The following is a 14,225-nucleotide window of genomic DNA, read 5'->3' as shown; positions in this document are numbered from 1 at the left end:
TATTTGTATGTTGAACTTCTTTCGCACCATACGTAGCCAACCGTGCTCATCGGAGGATGGGTGAGTGTGTGGGTCAGTGGGTATGTGAGTGGGTGATTGACTGTGAGTCTATGCATATGTGTACCTTGAACTTCTTTCGCACCGTGCGTAGCCAACCGTGCTCATCGGAGGATGGGTGAGTGTGTGGGTGAGTGGGTATGTGAGTGGGTGATTGACTGTGAGTCTATGCATATGTGTACGCTGAACTTCTTTCGAACCGTACATAGCCAACTGTGCTGATGGGAGATCTTTGCAGAAAAGCACTGTGGGCCGAAAGCAAGAGGGGGTGTGGGGCAGGTGGGGGTCTTACCAGGTTGCCACGCGTGTGAAGGAGGAGCGCCGGCCCGGCTTACCCAGCCTCGCGCTGCAAGTGGGCACCCGGGAGGGTCGGTCGCCAAAGGGGGGGAGGTGTGAGGTTGTGGGGAGAGCGAAGCCTAGGGGGTAGCCAATTTTTAACTGCACCCAGTTGCGGGATGTGGCGGAGACAGGGGAAGGAAGTTGGGAAGCAATATTGAGGTGCGGTCGCGGTCGAGCGCCGCCCGGCGTGACGTTGACTACCTCGTCTGGTTGGCATGCAGGAGGTCGTGGGGTTGGATTCCTGCTGTATATTTGGAGTTTTCGTTGTCTCTCTCGCTGTCCCCCATGGTCGCGTGGATTTTTTTTCTCCGGGTCCTCCGGTTTTTATTACACGCTTTCTATTAACTCACTCTGGTTGTTGTTGTTGTCGTACCCTCAATTATTGTCGCTCAATTTTAACCCACTTCCCAATGTGGTATCGACTGCCAGCTTGGTATACTTACGTTGTACTGATGATAATACTATATTCGGTCTAATTGTCCACGGTCAACTAACGCTGGCTGTAATTGACCACGGTCCCCTTACGTTGAGGCAAGCTTCGGGGCCACTTCTTGGAGTCGTGGAGGTCTGCCATTCCTCGTAAGGTACATTTCATTAAAGCGTGTTTAAAAAAAAGTCTTTTTAAATATCACTTATTACCCTCCACATCTATAGTCGACGCGCATTTAGAGTATTTGGCTGCCACTATAAATTTCCACGTTGTGATAGGCCAGTTAAATTGAGCTATCATTTGTAAAAGCCAGGTCACTTCTGAAAAGAGCAACAGAGCAAGCTCAGTGGGCCTTACCTCGTAAGAGAATAAAAAAATAGTTTTATAGATTCCCGCATGCTCTGCCCTTCAGGGACGCTGCTTCCGATGCCTGATTCAGTGCCAGCCCTGGGTTGCTGCCCAACGTTGCTGCTGCTGCCCAACGTTGCTGCTGCTGACCGTGCCATTTGCATTACAATGACAGGGGGCAGCCGAGTCTGGCCGGCGATGTGGGGGGTGTTAAGGCCCCTCTTGGGAGTCGTCAACTGCACAGGATGTCGTGGGCATCCCAGAGTTGCCACGTCCCAACATATAACCCCCTCTCATTCGCGATCAGTGCAGCATCGATGCTTGCAGAAATGTATACAATGTATTTCGTTTGTGGACTGTTTTTAAATAGCAGGCCTAAGTTATTGTTTTTATTTACAAAAAAAATCACAGTTGCTGAGAACAGGCCCAGAATGCCAAGCAGCCAACAACCAACATCATGAATGAAAGTGTAATAGATGCTGTACGTGTCTTGAATTGAGCAAGCTGATGAAGGGAGTTTGGGGAAATGACATGATGATGATGATGATGGGAAGAGGAGGGAATTCCAAAGTGGAGCAGTGCGAGGCAGAAAGAGGAGCGACCTGCAGTGCGCAGTGGTTTGGGGCTCGCCGTGGATGACAAGAAACGGTCGGCGAGGGCGGAGGGATCGATGGGATCACGTGTTTGTGAGGTGATGGGTCGTGCGAAACGAAGTAGCGGGTTGTATGTGGCGCCGTGGTGGCTTGATGTTAACTTCCTCGCCTGGTGTACAGGAGGTTGTAGGTTCGACCCCCGACCCTGTGACACCTGTTGTGCATTTGGAGTTTGCGTGTTCTCCCCGTGGTCGCGTTGATTATTCTCCGGGTCCTCTGGGTTTTTTCCCCTACAAGTTTAGAAACATGCGTTTAGATTATTGGTCTCCAAGAAATGTCCACTTGATAACTCACTTCGTTGGGCTAACATTTGTGGCCAGGTCGCTTCTGAAAAAGAGCTTTGTAGCTCAGCGGGCCTTACCTGGTCAAATAAGAAAAAGTTTAGTTTATTATTAGTATCTGGCCCTCGAATGTGTGGCTTTCCACCCCTTTGTGTTGGCGCTGTGAGTCTGGCTCGGACCGTGAGCTGGGCTCACTCCTGTTTGTCTTTTAGCGCTGCTAATACTGCTGCTGCTGCTTGCGTGAGCACGCTCCTTTCACATGAAAATTCAGTGTCCGCCCACCTGCACACCTGCACGCCCACGGGGATTGCGTTTTGCGTGTGCCCGTTATCGTTTCCTTGACCCCCCCCCAAGGTTCCGTGTCGATGGTGTGCGGTGTTTACCTGAGTTTCACGGGTCACCCTTTCCGATCGGATTATAATCTCCATGTTGCAAAACTCAAGAGTTCGAACGTCGGTTCTTCGTCTTCTTTGTTTGTCGTCGTTTATTATTGATGCCGCGCCTCCGCCGTGCGGTGCATCCCGAGGCAATGGAACAAAGGGAAATTTGAGATGATTACTCGGGAAGGAAGTGAACGCAGACAAAATACCACGTTCTAAAGCCGGAGCAGTATAGAACATACAACAATCGAGAATAAACATCACGGAACAGCTCAATTGTGCTGGGGCCTTCGAGAATTTTTTTTCTTCTTTTCTCCACTTCATTTTATTTCAAAACAACGTCTTTAATTTAGTATTCATTTGATAAATTCTACTTGCATTCTGTTCTTGCGTACGCCTTTGTGTCCAGGCGCTGAATGCCAATGTCTAGCCCGGCGCCAAGAGAGATTTGCCCAGGGAACACGAAGACAAATTGCAGGTGGGCCATGGTGAGAAGGCTACCGTCTACACCACGCCCATTTCATTGCGAGTTCATTCACAATACCGTCCCTTCCCCTATAACGCGGCGGCAGTAGTTGCGTTCCTGAAGAACGCCGCGTTATGTAAAAATCGTATTACAGTAAAGCTTACCTATAATTGAGGGGTAAAACACAGTCTGCGATAATTTATGCGTGCGATTCGCACGCAGGCCGAACGCAAGCCGAGGCTCGTGGGTAGCATCTAGAAGCATCCAGCAGCATCGCAATGCCTTGTTTCGTGCAATGGTACGCCGAGGCAGCCATACGACCGCTTGCTCCTACTCTGCGCGACGTCGTTCCGTTCACTCGATCCCGTCTTTGTCCAGTTTGCATCCGCGTTATAAACAGACGTGTTCCCCAACACATTCACCGGCGTTGTGTCCAATCCGCGTCATGAAAACACGACTTTGTCGTGCGGGCCTGTCCAACGTGAGTAGGCCACGTGCGGCCGTGGGCTTCGCGTGGCGGCTTTTGGCGAGGCGGAGGTTTTCTGGCGGGGGCGCGTCTGCTGTGGTTTCTCAAATGCTCGGGAGGAGCGAGAGTGGCAAGCGGGGAGGGCGCTGCCTGGCCCCCCCGGGTTCGGAAGAAAGAAAGACGTTTCTGTTGTCCGTATCCCCCACCCACGCCCCTCGCCGCGCAAGGGCGAGGCGTAGTCCACAGCCCCCCCTCAGGTCCTTTGAAGCGTTGGGTTTCCTTTCGCATGCCTTTGGCCAGCGGACAAATAAGCGAGGGCGTTCCGTCCCGTTGGGTGAATGCGAGCGTCAGAAACGTTCCAAAAACCAGGAACGGGGGGGGGGGTGGGGGAGTTGGGCTGCATTCCATCATTTTGCACTGCTGGGATGATTACATTTATAAGGTCGCAATCGTAGCATGCACACAGAACGTGCGTGCCTCAAGTGAACCTCGTTATCTCGCTGGTCCTGGTCAAGGGGCGTAAACCGTCATCGCGCATACTCCGGTTGTCCTCGCAGCAGCAGCAGCAGCGGCTTTTGGCTGGCCGTCGAACAAAGACAGCGGTCGCCGCATCGCGCGCTTTCAGATGCGCTTCTGCGGCCGTTTGGAACGTTCTTCCGATATTAGGATGCCACTGTAGGCTGTGGACTTTTTTTAAATAATCGTCTAGATTGAAAACGAATTTCGTTAGAACTGCTTGTGGCAGAGTACATGTTTTTGTCCTTTCCCCCCGCACCTCCGATTAGCACGGTTGGCTACGTACGGCGTGAAAGAAGTTCAACATATACACATACATTCTGCGATTGATTTATTATCGAATGATTTTTGTCCCTCGTTCTGCTCGTGTGTCAATTACCCAAAGGCAGAATGCCGATGAGCCATGTGCCAAAACATAATCTCTCTCTTAAAATCAAAATGAATTGTTTTAGAGTGCGTAAACCTGAAACCCTGGAGAGGTGGAAAAAAAGTTTAAACGTTTTAACGGGGGAGACCTTAACAGCTCCGCGACAGCCCGCTGCCTCACTGCCACCTGCGAGTCACAGAGTGATTGATATACAGTGGAGCCGCATGCCGCAGCGTCGCGCGTGACCGCGGTGGGGTGGTCGCGGCGGCCACGGCAGCCGCGGCGTGGAGGGAAAGTGAAGATTTACACGGCCCGGTCAACCGTTAACTACGAGCGGAAAATAAAACAAATCTCGTGAATAATTTACCTCGTGGCTCCCCTTGAGCTGCATCTGCTCATTAAGGTTCGACTATTTCAAGTTTCATTTATTTGGTATAGCCCCGTGAGCCATGCGGCTCCTGAGTCGGGTGCAACCGCAACGAGCAAACTATGAACAGAGAAACATCTTAAAGCGACGACGCTGCGCGCCAAAGACCTGTATTACAAGGTCCATAAAGGGCCGTGATAGGCCAGGATTTGTTAAGGCAATCATTGCCAGCGGGCAGTTGTCACCTCTGCCAGGGTTGCCCGAACCATTCACATGTCCTTTTTTTTTCGTTCGTTCCCAAATCTGGACAGAACTAACCGATGCTGCGTCTAAGCGCGACAGGTGATGCCATGCGGGAGGCGCCGTACGCACTTTTGTTCACGCGGGCGGCGACGTGGCAAAGCGGCGGCACGGTCGTCGCGTGCCGCCGAGGTTCTAATCCGGCAGGCCGCCCTAGATCACGCAGTCGTGTTTTTCCTGTAACACGGCGGCAGTAGTCGCGTTCCTGAACAGCACCGTGCGATGAAAAAATCGCGTTACAATGAAAAAAATATATATAATGCTGGGGTAAAGCACGGTCTGCGATACTGCGTTAGATGCGTACGCAGGCCGTACGAGGACCGAAGCGCGTGTGGGTAGCATCCAGAAGCATCCAGCAGCATCCCAATGCCTTTGTTGTGTGACGTGAGGCAGCATCTCGAAGCATCCAACACCATTCCGCCTTGTTGTGTGGTGCTACGTCAAGGCAGCCGTACAACGGCTTATTCCTACTCGCGTGACCGTAGCTCCGTTCACTCGATTGCGTTATATCAAATTTGGCGTTAAAGATCCCGTGACGCTGTTGTAAAATGAGTAGGCCACATGTGCTTACGTCACGGTCCAGCTTTAGCAACATTTTAAACAAAATTACTTTGCGGATTACTTAATTGTGAATAACCCAGAGCAATATCACCCCCCTGCTGACAGACCAATGACCTTTTGCAAGCCGGTGCCGTGTCACATTGGGACAGCTGCCAACAGGGGCTCCCCTAGGCTAAATTTAATGAATTAAGAGGAACCTGCAGTCAACCATTGAAACAATTGTGTGGAGCCGTTATGTCAGGTGCTCTGGGATGCCGGGGCATTGAAACTCAGAATGCATCAACAATTCTTACCCTTATGTCTGATTGTCCTTTTAATACTGACATCAGTCTGTGAGCAAGAGTGACAACCTCTCAACCCCTGAAAGTCCGCAAAGAATGTTATTGCCGAGAAATGTTTGACGTAAAACTAAAAACGAAAATATGTTTTATTTTACCAGGCAAGGCCCACTGAGCTATGTAGCTCTTTTGCAGAAGCAATCTGGCCACAAATTATAGCTCAACGAAGTGGCTTATCATCATGTGGAGAAAATCCACGCGACCACGGGGAGAGAGAGACACACAAACTTCAAATATACAGCAGCAGGCATCAGGGTCGGGATGGAACCCGCGACCTCCGGCATACCCCTAGCGAGGTAGTTAACATCTCCTAGCCACCGTGCGGAGGTTGAATTTCCGTGATCAACCAACGCCACGCTGCCCGGGCTGCCGTTCGGTGCGCGGTGTCTCTCCCGACCCTTGCTCTGGGCGCGGTGACGCCGGGGGTGGGTTCCGGGAGGGCAACAGTGGCGGAGCGAAGGTCCAGTCGGGCACTGTCTCGGGGGAGTTCCACGTTTGACCGCAACGACGCAGGCTTGCCGAGAGATAAAGGGGTGGCGGCCTTGTGCTGCCCGCTGCGAACGCAGGGGGCGTCGCTGGGACGTGGACTGGCGGCTTCGTCGGGTGTCGTGGGTTTCCTGATCCCTCGTGGCTTCAGTCTCAGCCTGCATCACAACGTGCTCATTTGTCTCTAATTCAAATCGCGGGATCAGTTTCTCCTCTCTCCTATCGTCTTATTTCAAAGTACTGCCATCCATGCACTCGCCTACCTCTCCCCTCTCAACTTACTCTACTCCCTTCTACGCACTCCCCGACCTCTCCCCTCTCATCTCATTACTCCCCTCCACGCACCCTCCTGCCTCTCCCCTCTCATCTCACTCCACTCCCCTCCACGCACTCTCCTGCCTCTCCCCTCTCATCTCACTCCACTCCCCTCCACGCACTCTCCTACCTCTCCCCTCTCATCTCACTCCACTCCCCTCCACGCACTCTCCTACCTCTCCCTCTCATCTCACTCCACTCCCCTCCACGCACTCTCCTACCTCTCCCCTCTCATCTCACTCCACTCCCCTCCACGCACTCTCCTACCTCTCCCCTCTCATCTCACTCTACTCCCCTTCCACGCACTCTCCTGCCTCTCCTCATCTCACCGTACTCCTGTCCATGCACTCTCCCCACCTCTCATCTCACTTTACTCCCCTCCACATACTCTCCTACATCTCCCCTCTCATCTCACTTTTCTACCTCTCCAATCTCATCTCGCCGCACTACTCAGTTGCTCGGGTGATTGTTTTAGTTACCAGACTGTTGTCATGGATACTTGACTTGTGATGGATACTGGACTGCAATTGATACTGAGTTGTATCCATAGTGACTGGACTCTTTCCATGGCGACTGCGCTGGTCCCATGGTTACTGCACTCCTCCAGTCACTTGACTCTAGCTCTGCCAATTGGATTCATCGCCACGGCAACTGGACTGTTGTCATGGTAATTGGCCGTTGCCATAGAGACTGGAGTAAAAAAAAAACTATGGTTGCTAAGTTATTTTCTTTCTTATTTGATAGCGTTGTCATGGTTGCAGAACTCTCGCCGTTATCAGGAGATGCTTTATTTTTTTAATTTATGTTTCACATGACCTTTGATCTTCTGGTAAAAAAATAACGAAAAAGTATAGAAACTAGTGTAATCGCCCATCGTATGACGGTTTTGTAAAAGTGAAATTTAATGAAAAAGATTAAAATGTAACGATTGTATTGAATGTATTTAATCAAACGTTTCTCTATTATCACATTTGGTGTAAATTGATGGCGTGCAAAACGAAAATAAAAAAAATACAAAAACGGGGACGCACTTAGGCTTTTGTCAAAAGCAGCGCCGTGTTATATTTTTTGGAAGAGATCGATTATTCTTATAACAACAAACTAATAAAAAACAAGAAAATATTTAAAATTGCATTAAAATCCACATAGCTTACCCAAGCAGCGTTACGCGCAGCATACAGTGTCAGGCGTTAGGCACGGATCACTAAAACTACGTGGATAATTGGTTGATATTTTGGGCAATGCCTCTTCTTGACGGCACATGGTGAGGCCAGAGACGTGGAGTGGACGTTCTGATTCTACCCCTCTGGTCTCTAAACACCACCTATTATATAGCTCTCGTTCTCCAAACCCTAGAAGGGGGGTGGAGTGGTGGTGTAGTGGTTGGCACACTGCAGTGCGCGACAAACCCCGGTAGCTTGAGTTCAACTCATGGCCGCTGCTAACGTCGGCGGCGAGCGATATCCAAACTGCTTCGCTTCTCCGCCTATTCCCCTGTACTTCACCACTGGCCAGCGTGGTGAAGTATGGTCAAACGACCACAAGGACAGACACGGCATTCAGCAGCGGATTGACAAAAGGGCTACGTTGTTTGTTCTAAGGGTGCGCAGACAATAGAGAGTCGCATTGAAGCGCGTGACGGCTGTGTGTGCATTGTGGCAATGTTTGGCAATGGGCGAGATAGCTCCAGTAAGCGGTGTACGTGTGTACGTTGAACTTCTTTCGCACCGTACGTAGCCAACCGTGCTAATTGGAGGTGCGGGGAAAGAAAGCAGCAAACTTAACGCAAAACGCAGTTTTAAAGAAATTAGCTTTCAATCTAGATGATGATTTAAAAGTGCATAGCTCCCAGTTGGCTTCCTAATATCGGGAGGAAGAGCGTTCCAGACGGCCGCAAAAGCGCATCCGAAAGCGCCGTGCGATGCGGTGAACCGTCTTTGTTGTTCGACGGCTTAGCCAGAAGCCGCCTCCTGCTGCTGCTGCGAGGATGACCGGAGTTCCCGTGTGGGGGGTGTGCGTCGTGATGACAGACGTGGAAGGCCAGGCGGTGGTAAATCAACTGCTGGGCAGTTGTCACTCGTGTTGAAGGAACGGTGATCGTGGGTCACAGAGCTAGTAGGAATTGAGTTCATGCCAGCGATTTGTTGCTATTTGGTTCATTCAATAATGTTTATGCATTAATAAGTATATAGCAAACAGGATTTGCATTTGTCTTGCCTTGCGAGTTAAGTTTCCTAACATCAGCTCCTCACAGTTGATGGAAGCTGGTTCATTCACAAGTTGTTAAAACCTGATATCAAGCTCAGCTCTTTAAGCAGTGTTGGCTTGGGTTGTTCCAACACAGCCGTTATGGGGCGTCATGGTGGGGGAGATGTTAACTACCTCACCTGGTATACAGGGTGTCGTGGGTTCTATCCCGACCCTGACGCCTGCTCTATATATGGAGTTTGCGTGTCTTTCTCTCTCTCTTCCTGTGGTCGCGTGGATTTTTCTCCGGGTCCTCCGGTCTTTCCCTTCTACATTTAGAATCAACGTCACGCGTTTAGAGTATTCGGCCGCTGTAAATTTCCTCACGAAGACGATGACGATAAGCCACTCCGTTGAGCTATCATTTGTGATAGCAGGTCGCTTCTGAAAAAAGAGCTCCTGCGTATATAGCAGCTAAGTGTGGCCTTGCCTGGCAAAATAACAATTAGTTTGTAGTTTTTTTTGTTTATGTGCATTCTTTCGAGAGCGATCGATTCGATTCCCAGCGCCAAAATCTCGAATCCCAGCATCTTGGTTGGGTGCCGGCTCGGAAGTTTTCCCGCCCCACCTCCTCCCGCGGGCCCTCTTGGGCCCCGCCGGCCCCCCCCCCGCTGGCCCCCCTTCCACGGGCCAGCAGCCGCTTGCCGCTAAATAATTGATGGCCGCGCCGTGCGGAGAAAACGGGCGGCCACTTGAGCCGCGCGGCACCCGCCATTGTTACCCCGGCGGTGCCACGCTCACCGGAGCCGTGCCCGTCACCGAACGCCCCCAGTGTTGGGTTCACCGCGGCCAACCCCCCCCCCCTTTTGTGTCGTCCGGACGGTTTGGGTTTCGGTTTCGGTAGCGCCTGGGCGGGCGGCCGTGCACCGGTAACCTGGCGCACTGTGTGGGGGTGAGGGGGGTGTGGGGGAGATGTTGGTGGCACCGCCGCTGCCGCTATGACCACAAACACCGCCACTACCAATACTGTCACCAATACTGCCACCACCACAAACACTGCCACCACTACCAACACTGCCAACAGAAACACCTCCACCACCACCAATACTGCCACCACCAGTACCACCACCACCACCACAAATACCACCACTACCAATACTGTCACCAACACTGCTACCAATACTGCTACCAATACCGCCACGAATACCACTACCACCCCAGCCATCATCACCACCACCACCAGTGTCACCACCGCTCCCGCTATCACCACCACTGCCGCCACCATTACCACCACCACTACCACCACTTGCTGTCAACACTAGCGCCACCACTACCGCGACTCCCACCACTCCCCGGCCAACGCCACCGCTGTCACCGCAGTGCGTGCCGCGGGTCCCCGTGACCGTGCCGTAAGAGAGGGGCTCTCTCGCTCGTGCTGCTGCTACGGCGGGGCACCGCGCGTTACTTGGGGGGCTGGCGGTAACCGGCGCACGTGCCTATCATGCCGCTTCACGTCGCTTCACGCCGCTTGTGAGCTGCTGCTGGGGATAAGCGACCCGGAACCAGAGCTGGCCGCGGTGTCGTTAACGTCACGCCCGCACGACGGGGGTCGCCCGAGAAGTGGGGCACCGCGGTGCGTGAGATGTTAACTGCCTCGCCTGGTTTGCAAGAGGTCCCAACTTCCACACGATTGTTATGAGATGTTAACTGCCTCGCCTGGTTTGCAAGAGGTCCCAACTTCCACACGATCGTTATGAGACGTTAACTGCCTCGCCTGGTATGCATGAGGTCCCAACCTCCACACGATGACTATGAGGTGTGAACTACCGAGCCTGTTATACAGGAGGTCCCAACCTCCACACTGTGGCTGTGATATGTTAACTGCCTCGCCTGGTATGCAGGAGGTCCCAACCTCAACATGGTGGCTATGAAATGTTAAGTGCCTCGCCTGGTATGCAGGAGGTCCCAACCTCAACACGATGGCTATGAGATGTCACCTGCCTCGCCTGGTATGCAGGAGGTCCCCACCTTCACATGGTGGCTATGAGATGTTTTCACTGCCTTGCCTGGATTGCAGGAGGTCGTGGCTTCAATCCCGACCCTGACAACTGTAAATTTGGAGTTTGCATGTCTCTGTCCCCGTGTTTGTCTCTCCACATTTAGAGTCAACATCACACGTATTGAGTATTTGGTTGCTGTAAATTGCCACGTGATGATAATCAACTTTGTTGAGCTATCATTTGTGGCCAGGTCGCTTCTGAAAAAGAGCTACACATCTCAGTGGGCCTTACATGGCAACATTTTTTCTTAGTCGTTTAGAGAATTGGGTGCCCCTATGCTTGTGCACAGGATCGCGTTTCTTCTGGCGATTCGATTGCCGCTGAGTAATTTTGATTAAGCAAGTTTCAAGGGAAAAATTTACGATAAAGTCCAGACTTGGCAAAGTCTCCACCGTATCCCTTGATGTTTGTGTGTACGTATGTTGAACTTCTTTCGCACCGTACATAGCCGCCCGTGCTAATTGTACGTGCGGGAGGGGGGATAACAAACTAAACACAAAAAGCAGTTCTAAAGAAATGAGTTTTCAATCTAGATGGTTTAAAAGTGCATAGCTCCAGTGGCTTTCTAATATCGGAAGGAAGACCGTTCCAGACGGCCACAGAAGTGCATCTAAAAGGGCAACTGTGTACGAGTGTGAATGTGTGTACGTGCCGGCATTCATAGGTGCTACTCGCTAAACAGCACTTGCCCTAAAACAGGCTATATGGGGTACCTTTGCTTTTGGATGAAGGCTGCTCGCTCGTATGAGTGTGTGTATGTTGAACTTCTTTTGCACCGTACGTAGCCAACCTTGCCAATCGGAGGTGCGGGGGAAGGACAACAAACTAAACACAACAACAAGCAGTTGTAAAGAAATGCGTTTTAAATCTAGATTTAAACGTGTGTAGCTCCATCGGTGGGAAGAGCATTCCCGACGGCCGCAGAGGCGCATCTGAAAGCACCGCGCGATGCGGTGACCATCTTCGTTTGATGCTAGCCGAATGCCGCTGCTGCGAGGATGGCCGGAGTTTGCATGATGCGAGTCGTGCAGCAATGGTGTGATGTTCATCTACTTGAGCGCTCTACAGTAAGTCCAAAGGTCACCTGATTTGATTCGAGCTCCTGGCTCGGCTGTTGAAACAACGGCGCAGGTTTCTTTAAACCCCGCGCATCACCACCCCCTCTTTGATCTAAACCGTGAAGGGCAGGTCGCGCGTGGTGGGACTGAGTGGGGGTAACTCGCATCTCTTCCAATACGTCTGGTCAGCGTGGAAGGGGTTACCGGTAGGTGAAAATGCACTATTTGAGAGGGGGCTGTAGTGGAAGGTCCGGCTGAAGTGACGTTAGCGTGCGATTGCAGGGCTGCACGTCGAGCCTCTTTTACGTTTTTTATTTAAGAGTAAAAAAAAGTAAGTCACTCACTGGGTAGTCGACCAAGTTGGGGAAGCATCGGCCAAAATCTCAACGTCATCCGAAAAATACACGCGCGTGGTTTAACTTTGGGAGGCAATTACTTATGGTTTTAGAAAATGTGGTTTCCTCGTGGAATGTGTCTGGGTTTACCGGTACAGTGCATACGGAAGTGAATGCTCCAATGCCATCCCAGCATGGAATAAAAAGTCAGTTCTAAACTGAAGAGGTAAGGCCCATTGAGCTGTATAGCTCTTTTTCAGAAGTGAACTGGCTATCTCAAATGATAGCTCAACGATGTGGCTTATCCACATGGGAATTTATCGCAGCCAAATACTTTTAAACGTGTGACGATGATTCTAAATGTGGAGGGAAAAACTGGGGGACACGGAGAAGAATCCCCGTGATCATGGGGAGAGAGAGAGAGAGACGTGCAAACTCCAAATATACAGGCATCGTCAGGTCCGGGATCGAACGCACGATCTCCTGTATACCAGGCGCGGTAGTTAACATCTTGTCACCGCCGTATTTACCAGCATTCCTCCTTTTCTCGAAGAAGAAAAAAAAAAGGTGGACGTGATTTATTTACGAATTTGTAGCACTAATTTGTCGCCACCCGAGTGAGAGCTCGCTTCACGGTCACCCGCGGTCGTCACCCGCGTCCCTTACAGTGCGCGACGCTCGCGTCCACACTTGTTCGATTGCACCCCCACTTTTTGATCGCATGCTCTGCACACGTTCCCGACGTAAATACTCGGCGTTAAAGACTCCGCGGGGACACTGGACGGTAGCAGCAGCAGCAGCAGCCAGTCGTGGCAATAAGCACAGACACCTCGCTGTAAAGCGCTCGGCTTTGCCCGATCTCGTCACGCAGTGGGCCGCCGTGCGTAAATCTTGTTCACCGTTGGCCGCGGGTCTTTCCGCTGCTGGATGGAGGCCTCGCCCCGTCGCTGTCGCTTGCGATCCTGCGGGGCAACGATCCACGACGCACGGTGACGGAGATGACCGGTTCATACATTCGCGTTGATTCGGAGAAATTGTTTCACGTCTCCTTTACCCGAAACGTGCAAGCCGATTTCTATATCTCTTTTCTTGTAATGCAAAAAAAAAACTAAAATAAAGATTCCCGTATAGCTTTAACAGAGCCGGTTCAATCACAGCTCAGTATATGGGAGTCTATGGGTCTCTGTGCGAGCCTATGGATCGCTAATGAGACCCATCAACTCACCGCACTCGAGAAGCTGGTTCGATCATAGCGCAGTCTATGGGAGTCTATGGGTCTCTGTGAAGCCAACTGAGCTATATTAGCTTATTTTTAAGAAGCGACCTGGCCACAAATTATAGCTCAACGAAGTGGCTTATCACATGGAAATTTATAGCAGCAAAACAATCTAAATAATCCAAATTCACCAGGCGGGTTGGAAAGTTACAACAACAAACACAATACAAAAACACAACAGGAGTGCAAAGTATAGGGAAGTACAGGGAAGGCAAACAATTCGCATAAATACATATATACAAATTAATTGCGGGAGCAGTTCTGAGTCCGCGTCTGGACGGTGACTCCAGCTGGTGGCTCCGGCTGGTGGCTCCGGCCGGTGGCTCCGGAGCACAGCGAGCGGTGAGCCGCACGTGGCCTGGCAGGGCGCTCGCGGTCGGCGTGACTTTGCGGCGCCTTCCACCGTACATTGTTGTGTGTCGCTAATTTTATCACGGGACCTTTTTTTTTGCCAGTAGTCAAAGTATGAAAATTAAGGATAGGTTTTACCCTTTCTGGCAATAAAACAGGAGCTGTTAAGATCTCGATTTGAAGCTTTCGTGACTGCAGGAATCCATACTCTTTGCTTCTTTCGGTAAAGTCACGTCGGTAGAAAAAAGAATAGATCACGACGTTTCGATCGCAACAACAAGCGACCGT

At 51.3% G+C, this 14,225-nt stretch overlaps 1 protein-coding gene across 2 annotated transcripts in view; it reads left to right on the top strand.

Moving 5' to 3' along the window:
• Positions 1 to 14,225, top strand: part of MYO6 (myosin VI) — a 132,846-nt gene that overhangs the window by 15,264 nt on the left and 103,357 nt on the right. The window lies entirely within an intron of this gene.

The sequence above is a fragment of the Petromyzon marinus genome, chromosome 60 (assembly GCF_048934315.1).
Source record: "Petromyzon marinus isolate PM22_M1 ecotype Great Lakes invasive population chromosome 60, UKy_Petmar_22M1.pri1.0, whole genome shotgun sequence".
Lineage (NCBI taxonomy): Eukaryota > Metazoa > Chordata > Hyperoartia > Petromyzontiformes > Petromyzontidae > Petromyzon > Petromyzon marinus.
This window is presented reverse-complemented; position numbering and strand designations above follow the sequence as displayed.